The sequence below is a fragment of the Prionailurus viverrinus genome, chromosome B1, assembly GCF_022837055.1.
Source record: "Prionailurus viverrinus isolate Anna chromosome B1, UM_Priviv_1.0, whole genome shotgun sequence".
Lineage (NCBI taxonomy): Eukaryota > Metazoa > Chordata > Mammalia > Carnivora > Felidae > Prionailurus > Prionailurus viverrinus.
In genome coordinates, this window is record NC_062564.1 from 202,085,987 (window position 1) to 202,099,646 (window position 13,660).

General features: G+C 51.3%; 1 protein-coding gene across 6 annotated transcripts in view; it reads left to right on the forward strand.

The window, feature by feature from the left end:
• Positions 1–1,958: 1,958 nt before the first annotated feature.
• Positions 1,959–13,660, forward strand: part of KIAA0232 (KIAA0232 ortholog) — an 87,850-nt gene continuing 76,148 nt past the window's right edge. For 2 of the 6 annotated variants that reach the window (XR_007151486.1, XM_047855386.1), the window contains exon 1: positions 1,959–2,111. The gene's annotated coding sequence lies outside the window, so the exon portion shown is untranslated. Of the gene's footprint in view, positions 2,112–2,715; positions 2,961–13,660 lie in introns of those variants that run through there. The other 4 variants (XM_047855387.1, XM_047855383.1, XM_047855385.1 and 1 more) reach the window with 4 other exon arrangements.

Here is a 13,660-nt window from a genome sequence, read left to right on the forward strand (position 1 = left end):
CACTTTCATTCTCTAATCTAGAATCTTCCCCCACCATCTCTAAATCCTACTAATCCTAGTTAATTCCTGCTCAGTTTAAATACTTCTGCCCTCTAAGAAGCCTTCTGATTTCACTACCTCATGGTTTAGAAAGCCTGGTCTGTGGCAAAATGAGAAAAATAAGATTAGTAAACTCTTGTGTGTTTGTGTGTATAGCTATAACATTGCCAACCGAGTTTCCTTTCTTCTGAGCATATCCGGGATACATTGTTACTATTTTTATTTTTTGCCCGTTCATAAATTCTTTCCCAAAATGAGTGTAGATGACAGCAACGTTACCAATGTGGCAAAAATTCAAAGTTGATCGCTCTGCAAATCCCTCCCATTTGGAGGGAGCTCTCACTGGTCTGGGAAATCCCGGGTTTGGGGGTACCTGGCAGCTCGGCTCCTTTACTTGGCTCTCCCTTGCTCCAGACCACCCTGGCTTTTCCACACCCTTCCTGCTTCTCCCTCCCTTTTTTAGGCTGAGCTCCAAGAAGGCTGGGCCACCCCGGCCTGGCCTGGAGCCAAACCCAGCACAGGTGCTCAGAAGATGCTGACTGAATGAATGCACTGTGATTTGTGACTGAGGCACACTCAACCGCGATGAACCTCTGAACGTCGCAAAACAAAACTGTGAGCAAGCTGACGCAACGGAGCCGTGCAAGGGAAGACCCCAGCGCTCAGAGCCCGGAGTCCGGATTCCAATCCTGCCTCTTCTGAGAGGCAGCGTGGTACACGGAGGTCAGAAGCGTCCCCCTCCCCTTCTCCCCAACCCACTAGCATCAAGGCTTAGGAAAAATCACTTTCTCTGAGCCTCAGCTTCCTCACCTGTGGTATGGGGATGACAACATCCAGGATTCTTCCGAAGAGTAAAAGAAATGTGTGCAGAAAACCACTTTGTAGGTAGTATGTAAATGAGAGTTCTCCATAGCCATCCCTCCAGCAGCCGGCGCACTGCCCAGCTGGCCCCTTCTTCCCAGGTTCTGCTTCCGCTTCTGCCATGAGCCCGTGAGCTGGTTGCCTTGCAAGTTCTGAACAGAAGAGCTCGGCGCCTGGCGCCCGGTGGGTGCTCAATAAATCAATCAATGAACAATGACCCCAGGCAGGTCACTCCCTCCTCCGGACGGGTTTCCTCTCGGTAAATTGGTGATCTCCCGGGCTCCACCCTCCTACCGTACTTGAGTATTCGCTTTTTAAGGACAGGACTGGGAATCACATTTAAGTCAGGTGGGTGGGTGTGAAGAGACTTTGATTAAAAGGTTAGTGCTCATTTTTGGTTCCTACTTTCGAATGTTCCAGAATTTATTTTTGCCTACTTAATAAAAAGAGCCGTGTCACATTTCTTTAGCTTGTCTTCTGGGTTTCTTTAAAAAAAAAAAAAAATTGAAGTCTTTATTTTAAACCGCCCACTCCAGCCATCCCAGGACGCGGTTAGGAGGGGGCGCAGACAGGTGGAGCTTGCACCGGGAAAGGCGGGGGCTGCGCCGGGCCGCGGGCGGGGCGGCGCACCGCCAGCCGCGCGGCCCCAGCCGGGTCTGGGGTCTGGGGTCTGGGGTCTGGGGTCCGGGGTCCGGGGTGGGGCAGCCGCGGCGGAGTTCAGGGGCTCTCGCCCAGAGCCGCCCCACGCGCCCCTCCGCAGGGGGAGGGGGGGCGTCTCCCCTCCGACGGCCCGCGCGTGGGGGGGGGCGGTGGGCTCCCGCCAGCAGCCCTCCACCCTCGCGCCGCGCCCGGCGCCCCCGCCCCGGCGCGGGGCTCGGCCGGGTCCCGCCCACAGGGCCGGCCGGCCGGGGGGGCGGGGCCGGCCGGGGCGGGGCGGGGCGGGGCGGGGCGGGCCGGCGCTGATGTAATCCGGCGGCTGGGCGGAAGGATATGGAGCGCGCCCGGCTGGCGGGGCGCTGAGGCCAGTTGCCGGGTAACGGAGCGGAGCGGCCGCGGCGCGCCGCCTCCCGCCCTCCGCCGAGTGGCGCCGGAGCCGCCGCCGCTTTACGTAAGGCGCAGGCCAGGGCCGCCGGCGCTCGGCAGCCGCTCGGAGCCCTCGCCGCGAGAGGAGGCGCCCCCGCCGGCCGCCGCGCCGCCCGGCCGCTCGGCAGGTACTGCGGGCGGGCGGGCGCGGGGGCCCGGGCGGGCGGGCGCGGGGGCCGCGGCGGCGGCGGCGCCCGGAGGGAGGCCGGGCTGCCCCGCCGGGCCGCGGGCTCCGCGAGAAGCCCGGCCGGGCCCCGGAGACCCCCCTCCTCGCCCCCCCTCCCCCGCCCGCCCGCCCGCCCCGGCCCGCGCGGCCGCTCGCCGGGCGCGCGGGGGGCCGCACGATGAGTCCGCACAATGGGCCGGTGCGGCCGCGCTGGGAGCGGCTCTCCGCGGGGAGGCGAGGCGGGGCGCGGGGCCCGAGGGCGGGCGGGCGGGCGGGCGGGGCTCCCCCTGCGGCCGGCGGGTGGGCGCCCGCCGCGCCGCCCTCGGCGCCCGCGCGCCCCTGCGCCCCTCCCCTCCCCTCCAGCATTGTCCTTTGGGGGGCCCGGGCGGGGAGACCGCCGGCGGGGGAGGGGCCGCGCGGGGCGGGGCGGGGCGGGCGCTGACTGACGGGCGCGCGGGCCTGTGGCGCGGGGCGGGCGGGGCGCGGGGTCCGGCGAAGGTGACGGCCGCGGGAGGGAGCGGCGGGGCCCCGGGAGTTCGCGGGCTCGGGCCGCCGGTGGGGCTCGCGCGGCCGCGGCGGCCTTGCCCAGCTCCCCGCGCCTGCCGGCTGGGGGCACGGGGTGGTCGCGTGTGGAATGTCGCCTGCCGCCCGAGGTCTCTGCGTGTGTGCCGCGGGCGGCGCGCAGGTGCCAGGGCCTGCCGAGGTCCTGGAGCAGACCCCCCGATTCGTGGCAGAATTGGATTTCTCTGCCGCCGCCCTCCAGTTTGGGGCCTCTGTGGGCAGGGTGCAGAGAGGCTTAACCTGGTAAAAGGTACAGCCCATTAGGCGGGGAAGAGACGTGCGGCGGTTCCTTGGAACGATGTGATTGTGGTTGCTGCTGATGATTACCTGGGTTGGACACTTGCATTCATTGTCCCAAGTTTCTGAGGACGCGTTTTCCATCTTTGGGCTTTAGCTTGTTGGAAGACAACAACAACAAAACGGTAGAAGATTGATGAGGGGGTGCGGGGGGGGGGGCTGCCGATTTGATAATAGGTGATGTTGCTGTGGATAAAATTGTGCAGCCAAATCCCCAAGCTAGATTTCTCCTGTGCCGCGCGAGACCCGTGCCAGAACACCTTGACCGCTTCCTAGACTATGAACTTACAGGAGGGGGTGGGGGGAATCTCCCACTGTGCGTCCTGAAGGTCAAATATTCCGTCCTCGGTTCCTTTGGGTTGATCCATTCTTAAGTGGGTCTCAGGATCGTTTTAGGCCTTTTGTGTGTGTGTGGGGGGGGGGGGGGGGGGTTTGGGTGACAAACCATTTTCCGGAATTGTGCCTTTGCATACCTTTAGGTAAGATCTTTGCAGTCATTACTTACTGTAGTATACTAGATTCAATCGCTGTACTTACTAGATAATGCATTTTTCATTTTTCAAAAAGTATTTTACTGCTTCAGTTTGGGCACCTGCGTTAGTTGTTACGTTAGCCTGTTTACGGGTTTGGCCACTGGAACATGGAATGGAGGGGGGGATGCTACTTTTAAGTATTTAATTCCATGGGGAGTGGAATTGAAGGGTTTTGTTTTTTAAAGAAAAGCACAGGTCTTTAACGTGGCATGAACATGAAGCAAGTCTGTAATTATTTTAAGGGTGATTAGCTTATTGGTTACACAAGTTGCAAACCTTTAGGAAAATTACATGGGTTTTTGGCGTTTCCCTAATGGTATTATAGATCACTCTGCTTTTACAGTGGCACTTTTCGAAAGCAGTAGGAAGGATTCTTTTCGTTTTGCATGGTGTGCCTGGGTTTTCTTCCTGTTTTAGCAGCATTTGACTTGGGGCAGTTAATCGCCTCTTAGCTGGTTTTCCGGTCCATAAAATGAAGGAATGGCGATACCTGTCTCGGGGTGCTTCCGATGATCGGGGGAGGGGCGATGCGAAATAATTGTGTCAACAGTCCTCTCCTTTTAAAATATTAATTAGATTACTGCTTAGCGCGTGAAACTGCAGATTCCGCTCTGGGCTGATGCTTTCTCTTTAGACGCCTCCCCACCCCTTCCTGTGCACACTTTGCCTGCAGTCCTCTGTCCTAAACACAGATCTGATATTGCCAGTCTCTGGCTCAGAAAGTGAAGACCGCTTGTTGTTGGAGCCTAGACTCGGGACGCACCAGCATCACGTTCAAGGCCCCTGGGACTGACTGGCCCTCATTATCCCTGAACTTTACATGTCTTCTCCCCACAGTGTTCCACCGAATGGGACTCTGCTTGGTTCTCTGAATGTGCCAAGCTACTCCCTCCCTCCTTTGCTTATATCCTTTTCTCTGATTGGGATGCTCTGTCTCATTCCTGCCCCCTCGGGTTTTTAAAGGTCCACGCCCGATTTTATGTCCTCTGGGACCCTTTGGCAGTCCTGTCGACGTGCATTTTTCGTTGCTGCCGTCATAATCCTCTATTTTTACTTTCATTATTACCTATGTCACATTGTATCCTATACGTTAAGCCCTGGTTGTGGTGACCATGGCATTTTACACCCCCCTCCCCCCGCCCCCCGCCCTTGCTGAGGGGCTTAAACCTTAAAGTGGCCAAATGTTTGCTAAATAAAGTCCCAGCCTGTCATCCTCCTCCTATATCATTGTTACAAAGTATTTTAATAAGCAGACATAAGAGTACCAACCATGACATTCAAAATGTACTACCTTGAAGATAGTTAACACTTGAGATCTTTCTTTTCAGTTACCAGGTGGTGTGTTTTTGTTTTTTTTTTTTAATTTTTTTTTTTTTTTTTAACATTTATTTTTGGGACAGAGAGAGACAGAGCATGAACGGGGGAGGGGCAGAGAGAGAGGGAGACACAGAATCGGAAGCAGGCTCCAGGCTCCGAGCCATCAGCCCAGAGCCCGACGCGGGGCTCGAACTCACGCGAGATCACTCGAGATCTCCCGAGATCGTGAACTCACGGACCGCGAGATCGTGACCTGGCGGAAGTCGGACGCTCAACCGACTGCGCCACCCAGGCGCCCCTACCAGGTGGTGTTTTTATACAAAGTACAAACAGCCGCCTTTCTCCTCTGTGTCCGAACTTTCAGGGTCCATGAGCCTGCCTGCTCTCAAGTCCGTGCACCCCGTCTCTTGGGTAGAGACAACCAGAACACGAGTTTCACAGTATTTCTTCTGTCTGGAATAAAACCTCACTCGCAGATTACACGCTTTTTCTTGAAAGCTTTTGTTTCTGTTTTGGAGATTTGTTCTATGTTAGAAAAGGTAGCTGGCTTTTTTGGGGGGCACTTGGATTTGCAAGATTCAGGTTGGTGTCTTGGCTCCTCTGTCCCCATGTCACCGTGGGCAAGTCGGTGAAATCTCTCTTGGACTTCAGTGTCTTTGTTCTGTGAAATGAGAACAGTCGTGTCCGTGCTATTTTTGCTCTGCAGTGTCACTTAAAGTGGCTGTACTTCGTGCTCTGCACGTCCTTGCTCCCACAGAAGGTGACAAGGTGTCTGCACAGCGCATTTGCCCTCCTCGTTACCGGGGCTGGAAACTGAGCCTTCTGCTGCTTGACCAGGGTTTCAGCAGACCTTTCCCCACGTCTCCTCCTCGGCGCTCTCTGTGGCCTGTCCTTGCTGTCCTTGTGTAGGTGGCTGCTGTAGGCCTGCCGACTGGCCTCCTGTTCTCCTCTCTGGTCCTCCTGCGCTCTGTTGCAGAGTTGCTCAGAGTGGGAATCAAACCCTGCCGTGCCCCCCACCTGCCAAGTATGCGCCACGGGGGTTCTCAGCGTCCCCCCCCCCCCCCCCCATCCTGGCACACCTGAGGCTTGTGGCCTCGTTCTGTTCTGACGGTAGGCTTCCCCTACAGAGATCTTCACCTTGGAGACACTGCCACCGGTTGGGAATTAGTGAGAAAGAAAGCACTGAGACCCATGCCACCTGGCCTCAATTCACTTGTAAGCTCCGTCTTGACTGCACAACTCTCGCCATCTTGTATTTTAGCCCTAGACCCTCCGCCACTTAGGGAAGCGTGTGTCCAGTTCCTTGCGCCTTTTTCTTCCTGACGAAAGCCTTAATACTGAAGGCTTGGCTTAAATGCTGCTGCTCTGTGAAAGAAGCTTCCTCTGACTTTCAGAATGAACTCCCGTCATTCTCCCCCACAGTGCTTGACTGATGCTGCCACTCAGTTATTTTTCCTTGTGACATTCTAGTTTATTCTTTGCTGGATTATAAACCTCTCCAGGGAAGAGAGGAAAATCTTCTCCATCCCCTACTCCTTCCAGTGTGCCGTGTAGTCTTTTACGTTGTACTTGCCCATTAAGTGGTCGACTGAGTTAGGTCACTCACTCTGCGGTCCCTGATTTCAGCAGAGGGGAGTAGGGTTGGAAGGCTTTCTGCCAGAGCTTGGTGAGTACACGTGACACAGAACAGGACCCAGCACATAGTAAGTGCTCAGTTAGTAGCAGCTTTTAGCCATTATTTTGAGCAGGTGTAGACAACACTAGTGGTTGGGTAAGTTGATAGATGGTATATGCTGGCTTACTGTAACAGTGTTTGCAGATTTGTTTCTGGGGCACCCGCATTCTGGTGTGTGTAAAGACAGAAATCATTTGGCTTTTCCAACTGCAGCCCTGTTCTTTCGATAGTTTGGAAGTAAGCAGGAAAGTGAGTACTTGTTTGGAGAGGACTTTTGCACAAGCAGATTCATGACAGTTGTCCTAAATTCCTCTGGAGAGCAGCAAACCTAACTGTGTGAGCTGGGTTTTTTTTTGCATGTGGCTTAAGAAAGTGGAAAATGGGAATTGTTAAATTTCACACTACATGTTGTTTTTCAGTAAAGCACATGTTTTCATCTTAATCTTATATCTTGTTTTTTTTTTCTTCTAATTTTAAGGTTTATTTCAAGAGAGACACAGATAGCATGAGTGGGGGAGGGGCATCGAGAGAGGGAGGGAGGGAGGGAGAGAGAATCCTCTGTGCTCTGGCAGCACAGAGTCTGATGCAGGGCTTGAACCCACAAAGCTGTGAGATCATGACCTGAGCCAAAACCAAGAGTTGAACACTTAACTGACTGAGCCACCCAGGTGCCCCTAATCTTATATCTCGTAATTATTAAGTGACAGAATGTCTCTATTTAATGTTTGGAGTGACTGTTGAAAGTCTGAATTTGACACTGTCTCCAAAGCTTTCTCAGTCACTAGGCTTTCCCACAACCCTCTGTCTCTTCCTTTGGTCAGCAGTCCTAACCCCTGGCTGGAGGGGGAGAAACTTGGTGAGGAAAACCAGCTATAATTTTGAAACTTTTAATTAAGTATATAGTTATTGTTTTTATTCTATTTTTAATGTTTACTTTTGAGAGAGAGAGTGAGCAGGGCAGATGCAGAGAGAGAGAGGGGGGGGGAGACACAGGATCCAAAGCGGGTTTCATGCTGGCAGCATTGAGAGTGATGCGGGGCTCGAACTCACAAACTGTGAGATCGTGACCTGAGCTGAAGTTGGGGTGCTCAACCGACTGAGCCACCCAGGCGCCCCAGTCACTGCTTTCAAATATATATGTATTATTGATGGAAAGATGTATCTAGAAACTTTAAAAAGTGATATCTGTTGGTCCTCATGTAATACGGAATTTCCTATTTCCAGCAACTTAGGAGTATGTATTGCTATTTAATTTACATTGACTGTGTTTATGATTATGAAGGTTTTTAAAGAAATCATTGAAAATCTATATATTCCTAATAAACCTTTCTTAAAACCTGCCCCAAAGAATTGAGGGGATGGCAGGGCTATCCCAGCGGATGAACTAGTATCTGTATTAGAAATAAAGGCAATAGTTCATTGATTACAGTATGCTTGAGAACATGCTGCGTTGTGTGTGCGTGTTTCTAGCTAGAGTGGTAAAGAAATGGGAGTGCTGTGAATACAGGCGCTGTGCGTGCGCGCGTGCGCGCGTGTGTGTGTGTGTGCGCGCGCGCGCGCGCGCTTGCGCGCCTCTCGTGACTGACACCGCCTGTAGTCTTCCTGGTGCCTGGCACAGGGGACTGGTCGCTCAGTACATGCTGACATGAGTCCACCACCTCTGGAGAAAAGAATTGCGGAGATAAGGAAGCACAAAGAAACGTGGCAGCGCGTTTTCACGGGTCTTTTTGGCCCCGTGGCTGTCAGCTCCGAAAGGCGGGGAGGTGGCAAGTGCGGGGGGCGGGGCTTATTTTCCCTTTCCGGCAGGAGTTGGTTTCCAGCTCAATTACATTTTCCAGAGTACCTTTGGAATCTTAATAGCCAGTACGGAACTGTTTCAAAATCCTTTGCCCAGTTTGGGGATTTATTCAAGCCCTTTATTTGGTTTTCTTTATTCAGTTACTAGCTTTCTCTCGTGTCTGATTAACATTTTGCTTCTTAGCATCTTCTCTGAAGATTGTAATCGAGAGGAGGTTTGAAATGGAAGAGACGCTTTTTAAATTCTTTTTTTGGTTGCTGTTATTTGCCGCTGCTTTTTTGGGTACCACCGTAGATAATTGAGTACTGGTGGTATTTTTTTAATTTTATTATTATTTTTTGTTTTTGCTAGTACCATCAAAGAAGTTTTCTTGTTTTTATAAACTTAAAAGCTTTATTTAATACAATTAAGGTGTATTTTGGATGATTCATTAAAACATTGTTCCAAATATTAGTAACTGTTGTAAAACTTGTTTAGATTTTTCCAAGTACACGTTAAGTGGGGCGCCTGGGTAGCTCAGTCTGTTAAGCCTCTGACTTCAGCTCAGGTCATGATCTCTTGGTTCATGAATTTGAACGGACGCGGGGTCTGTGCTCACAGCTCAGAGCCTGGAGCCTGCTTCGGCTTCTGTGTCTGTCTCTCTTTCTCTCTAGCCTTCCATCGCTTTACATTGAAACATCAATGTGTTTACATTGAAACATCGCTTGTGTTCTCAGTCTGTCTGAGAAATAAATAAATAAATAAATAAATAAATAAATAAATAAAACTTAAAAAAAAAAGTACATTAAGAAATCTAAAAAAGCATCAAGTTATAAGATGAAAAGTAAGTCTCCTCTTTGGCTCTCCTTCCCCTCCTGTATTCATCCTGTACTTAAAGAACCACTGATTAAGTTTCTTGAATGTCACAGGAAAAAAATATGCCTTTTTTTCCTTTTTTTTTTTTTTTTTTTTTTTTGCATTCCAGTACTTCCAAAAAACAGAGTCCCTGTAGAGTGTTCTGTGTTTAAGCAAACTCTGAACTTTGTATCTTGGAGTGCATCTTGGAGCGCTTTCCATATCAGCACATACAGATCTCTGTGTACAGACCTACTTCACTGTGTTTTGTGTTTTTTTTTTTTTTTTAATGTGCCTAATAGTCCACTGTATGAATGTGCCAGAATTTAACTCTTTGATGGGATGGGCTTCCATACAGTGCTGCTGTGAACATTCCTAACACGTGTCTTGGTGAACTTTTGTGAATAACCTTCTTACTGTAACGCAGCCTAAAAAAAAAAAAAAAAAGACCAGAAAGTTTCTAACTTCTCTGAATTATCATTGATCATGTTAAAATTTTTTTGGTGGGTATATTTTAATAACTTCAGACATCAGCCTGGATATTTTCTTCTTATATCATGGGTAGCCCTGTGATCTAATTTTGTACTACTAAGGAAGACAAATTCTTTGTATTGCACATTGAGTATTTGGTTAAAAATTACACAGAAATTAGTCAGAGAAAGGTAAATATGTACGACTTCACTCATCTGAGGAATTTAAGATACAAAACAGATGAACATAAGGGAAGGGAAGCAAAAGTAACATAAAAACAGGGAGGGGGACAAGACAGAAAAGACTCTTAAATACAGAGAACAGCGTTGCTGAGGGGTTGCGGGTGGGGGGATGGGCCGAGCGGGTAAGGGGCATTTAGGAAGACACTTGTTGGGATGAGCACTGGGTGTTACACATAGGGGATGAATCGCTGGATTCTACCCCTGATATCATTATTGCACTATATGCTGCCTAACTTGGGTGTGAATTAAAAAAGAAAACTATAAAGCTTCAGGGTCAGCTTCATGAGTCGGCAGCCTGTACAGACAGTCCTCACTTGGTTTAGTGCTCTGCTGGCACAGTCTTGATACTCTTAATGATTTTGACCAAAGGGCCTACATTTTCACTTTGCACTGGACCCTACCAGTTATGTAGCCTGTCCAGTACAGACTTTTTTCTTAAGATTTTTTTTTAAGTTAACTTATTGAGAGAGAGAGAGAGAAAGAAAGAGAATGAATGAATCTGAAGATGCGGGGCTCACACTCCCGAATGTGAGATCATGACTTGGGCTGAAATCGAGTTGGGTGCTTAACTGACCAAGCCACCCAGGTGCCCCCTGTAAAGACTTTTTAAAAGAAGCGTTTAAAGGGAAGTATCCCTCGTCCTTACACCACCTAATCCTGCTCCCTGTGAGTAACCACCATCAACAATTTAGTTTATCTGCTTGGAAGCTTTTTGGACTGCATATGTAAGTGCATGTATGTCATTCTTGAGTTTTTTTAAAACTGCTAGTAATTAAGTGTGCAAAGTCAGTGTGTATTTTCTTGAAAAAACCTCATAATCTGGGGGAGCCTGGGTGGCTTAGTCGATTAAGTGTCTGACTTCGGCTTGGGTCATGATCTCTCGGTCCGTGAGTTCGAGCCCCACGTCGGGCTCTGTGCTGACAGCTCAGAGCCTGGAGCCTGCTTCGGATTCTGTGTCTCCCTCTCTCTCTCTGTCCCTCCCCCACTTGTGCACGTTCTCTCTCTCTCTCTCTCTCTCTCTCTCTCTCTCTCTCTCTCTCTCAAAAGTAAATAAACTGGGTGCCTGGGTGGCTCAGTCGGTTAAGCAGCCGTCTTCAGCTCAGGTCATGATCTCACAGTTAGTGAGTTCGAGCCCCGCGTCAGGCTCTGCGCTGATAGCCTGGAGCCTGTTTCGGATTCTGTGTCTCCCTGTCTCTCTGTTCCTCCCCCGCTCACACTCGGTCTCTTTATCAAAAATAAATAAAGATTAAAAAAATAAGCATTAAAAAAATTTTTGAAAGAGGAGCGCCTGGTGGCTCAGTCAGTTAAGGTTCCTACTTCAGCTGAGGTCATGATCTCACAGTTTGTGAGTTTGCGTCCCAGGTGGGGTGCTGTGTTGACAGCTCAGAGAACCTGCTTCGGATTCTGTGTCTCCCCGCGCCCCGCCCCTCCCCCACTTGAGCTCTCTTTCAAAAATAAAATAAAAAAAATAATAAACCTCATAACCTAGAGTGCTACAAACCTTAAAGGAGCTGCAAAACCAGCAGTAGGAAGGTGGTACTGAACTCCAGTTTTAGGTTTTTGCATTGGGTGGTTGTTTTTTTCTAAAAAGCATGCTTAAAGCTTTAGGGAAACAGCTTAAGTTTCAAGAGTGTTAAGATCTCTATCTCTGATGATATTTTGTTTTCTAAAATCTAGTAAAATAAACCATAAGCCCACCACAGGCAAGTCAGGAATGAAAATAAAGTTTAATCATCAGTTAGGCTCAGTTGAACAAGGTATCACTAGTGGGTATGTAGGATTATTTGGGAGCTTTATTTGGTTACAAAGTAGTCAGATTTCTTGGTGGAAAGGAAAGGAGTCTTAGAAACGGTTAGGGAGAGTGGGTGGGGAGGTGGGTGAGCCCTCGCCTGCTCAGCAGCTCCTGTGCCGCATGCCTGGTGTGAGGGACCGCAGGGAACGGACTCCTGTGTCGTCCTCCGACCCTGGACCGGTGGTATCCTGTCCGTTCTGCACACGGTGCAGCTGTGGCCGGGAGGGCTTCTCTAAGGTTACAAATAACATATGGTGGAACCAGGGCCCAAAATTCTTTTTTTTTTTTTTTTTTTTAATGTTTATTATTTACTGTTCGGGGGGGAGAGCGTGCACATGCGTGTGAGCGCGAGTGGGGGAGGCAGAGAATCCCAATCAGGCTCTGCGCCTCCGTTAGGGCAGAGACGCAGCAGGAGTGTGGAGGGACAGCCTTCTGACCTCTGTGCAGGTGAGACCCTGTGCAAGGCAGCCAGGGGAGGAGGGACTGGGTGGGGGCCGCCTCAGGCCAGGGCGGTTCTGAGAGAGCCTTGGTCAGGCTACTGGGGGGCTGCCGCAGGCTGGGTGGCCTAGGTCACCTAGTACCCCTTCCTGGTCAGCAGTGCTGGGAGTGGGCCCGTTGTCGCTGCGGTGACTCTGAATGTGCGGCAGCAGCAGCAGCAGGAGGCTGTGGGTCAGCTCGGCCCCCGGCAGTGGGTTCTCCTGCAGGGCCATCTGAGCGGGGCACCCCCATGGTCACCACACACATGCAGCCCTGCTCTGTCCTGACAGTACAAGTAGGCAAATGGACACGAGTGGCAAGCGAAAATTCATGCTGAGAGGATCCAGGTCGGTCTGAGGACCTGGCCGGCGCGGCTCACGGCTGCTGCTTACTGCGTCGTTGGCTGTGTTTGTGTGCCTGGATTGCCTGATATGAGGCGAAGCTTTCTTCCCTTACACGTTACACTTTTCCCCCTGCAGTTCGTTCTCCCATTTCCAGAAACATAAGTGCACATTTCAGAGCAGCGTTTATAACTGTTTTTCCCCTAGCGGTGGCCCGGAGACTGAAAGTGCCCCGAGTGGACTCTCTCGGGCCTTGCCGGGGCAGGCAGCAGAGGACCTGGGGAAGGATCGGGTAGCACCCCGCAGTCTGCCATTGGCTGAAGTGGGGTGAGCGCTGGTCTCACTTTCCTCCCGGCCCAGGGTTCAGGTCTGCCAGCTTCTCAGAACGTCTCTAGGTCTTTGGGAATGGTGAACAGCGGTGGCCAAACCGAAAGCTTTCATTAAGAAGGATCCACTGAACGCAAAGTAGGAAGGCTTTGCTCTGATCCTTCAGAGTTGTGTGACAGCAAGCCTGCAGGACGGAGGAGGAGCAGCGGTGGGACGGAAGCAGCACCAGCTTCCCCGCTGCACGTGCGGTGCGGCTCTGCTGTGGACCCGCCGTGGGACCCTGAATACGTTTAGGCGTCTTCCTCTGGAAAATGCAGAGGTTTGCTTTCGCTTGGTGTTTTTTCCTGCTGTGAAAGCATGTCTGGCTCAGAGCAGGAGTTCCCATGTTTTTTGAATGAACAAATGAGTAAGAGAATTCTGGAGGCGGGGTGGGGAGACACAGTTGGGGCAGCTCCCCTGCTCCTCGCCTGTGCCCCCTGGAACCGCTTCCAGGCGCAGTGTTGGGTTTTGCTTCTTTGAGAAATGTTTGAACAGCACCAGATTAGAGGATGTCTCTGAGCGCAAAAGTCGGCGTGCTCCTGACTCTGACGCCTGCCGGGTCCTTTCTCCTCACTGTCACATGCCGTGTGCTTTTCAGGAGGTGGAATTTGCAGCAGCAGAAATGCCCTTCCAATCCCGCGTAAGGTGGGAAGTGCCGCAGGACTTCCCCGGGGCTACTGGGCACTTGCAACAACAGAGTGATCCTTCCTCTCTGCCTGCTGAGCTGTAGAAGCTGCCAGCCTGAAAAGATGGTGTCGGGAGGGTTGCTTCCTTCTGGAGGTTCTCAGGAAGGACCTGTTCTATGCC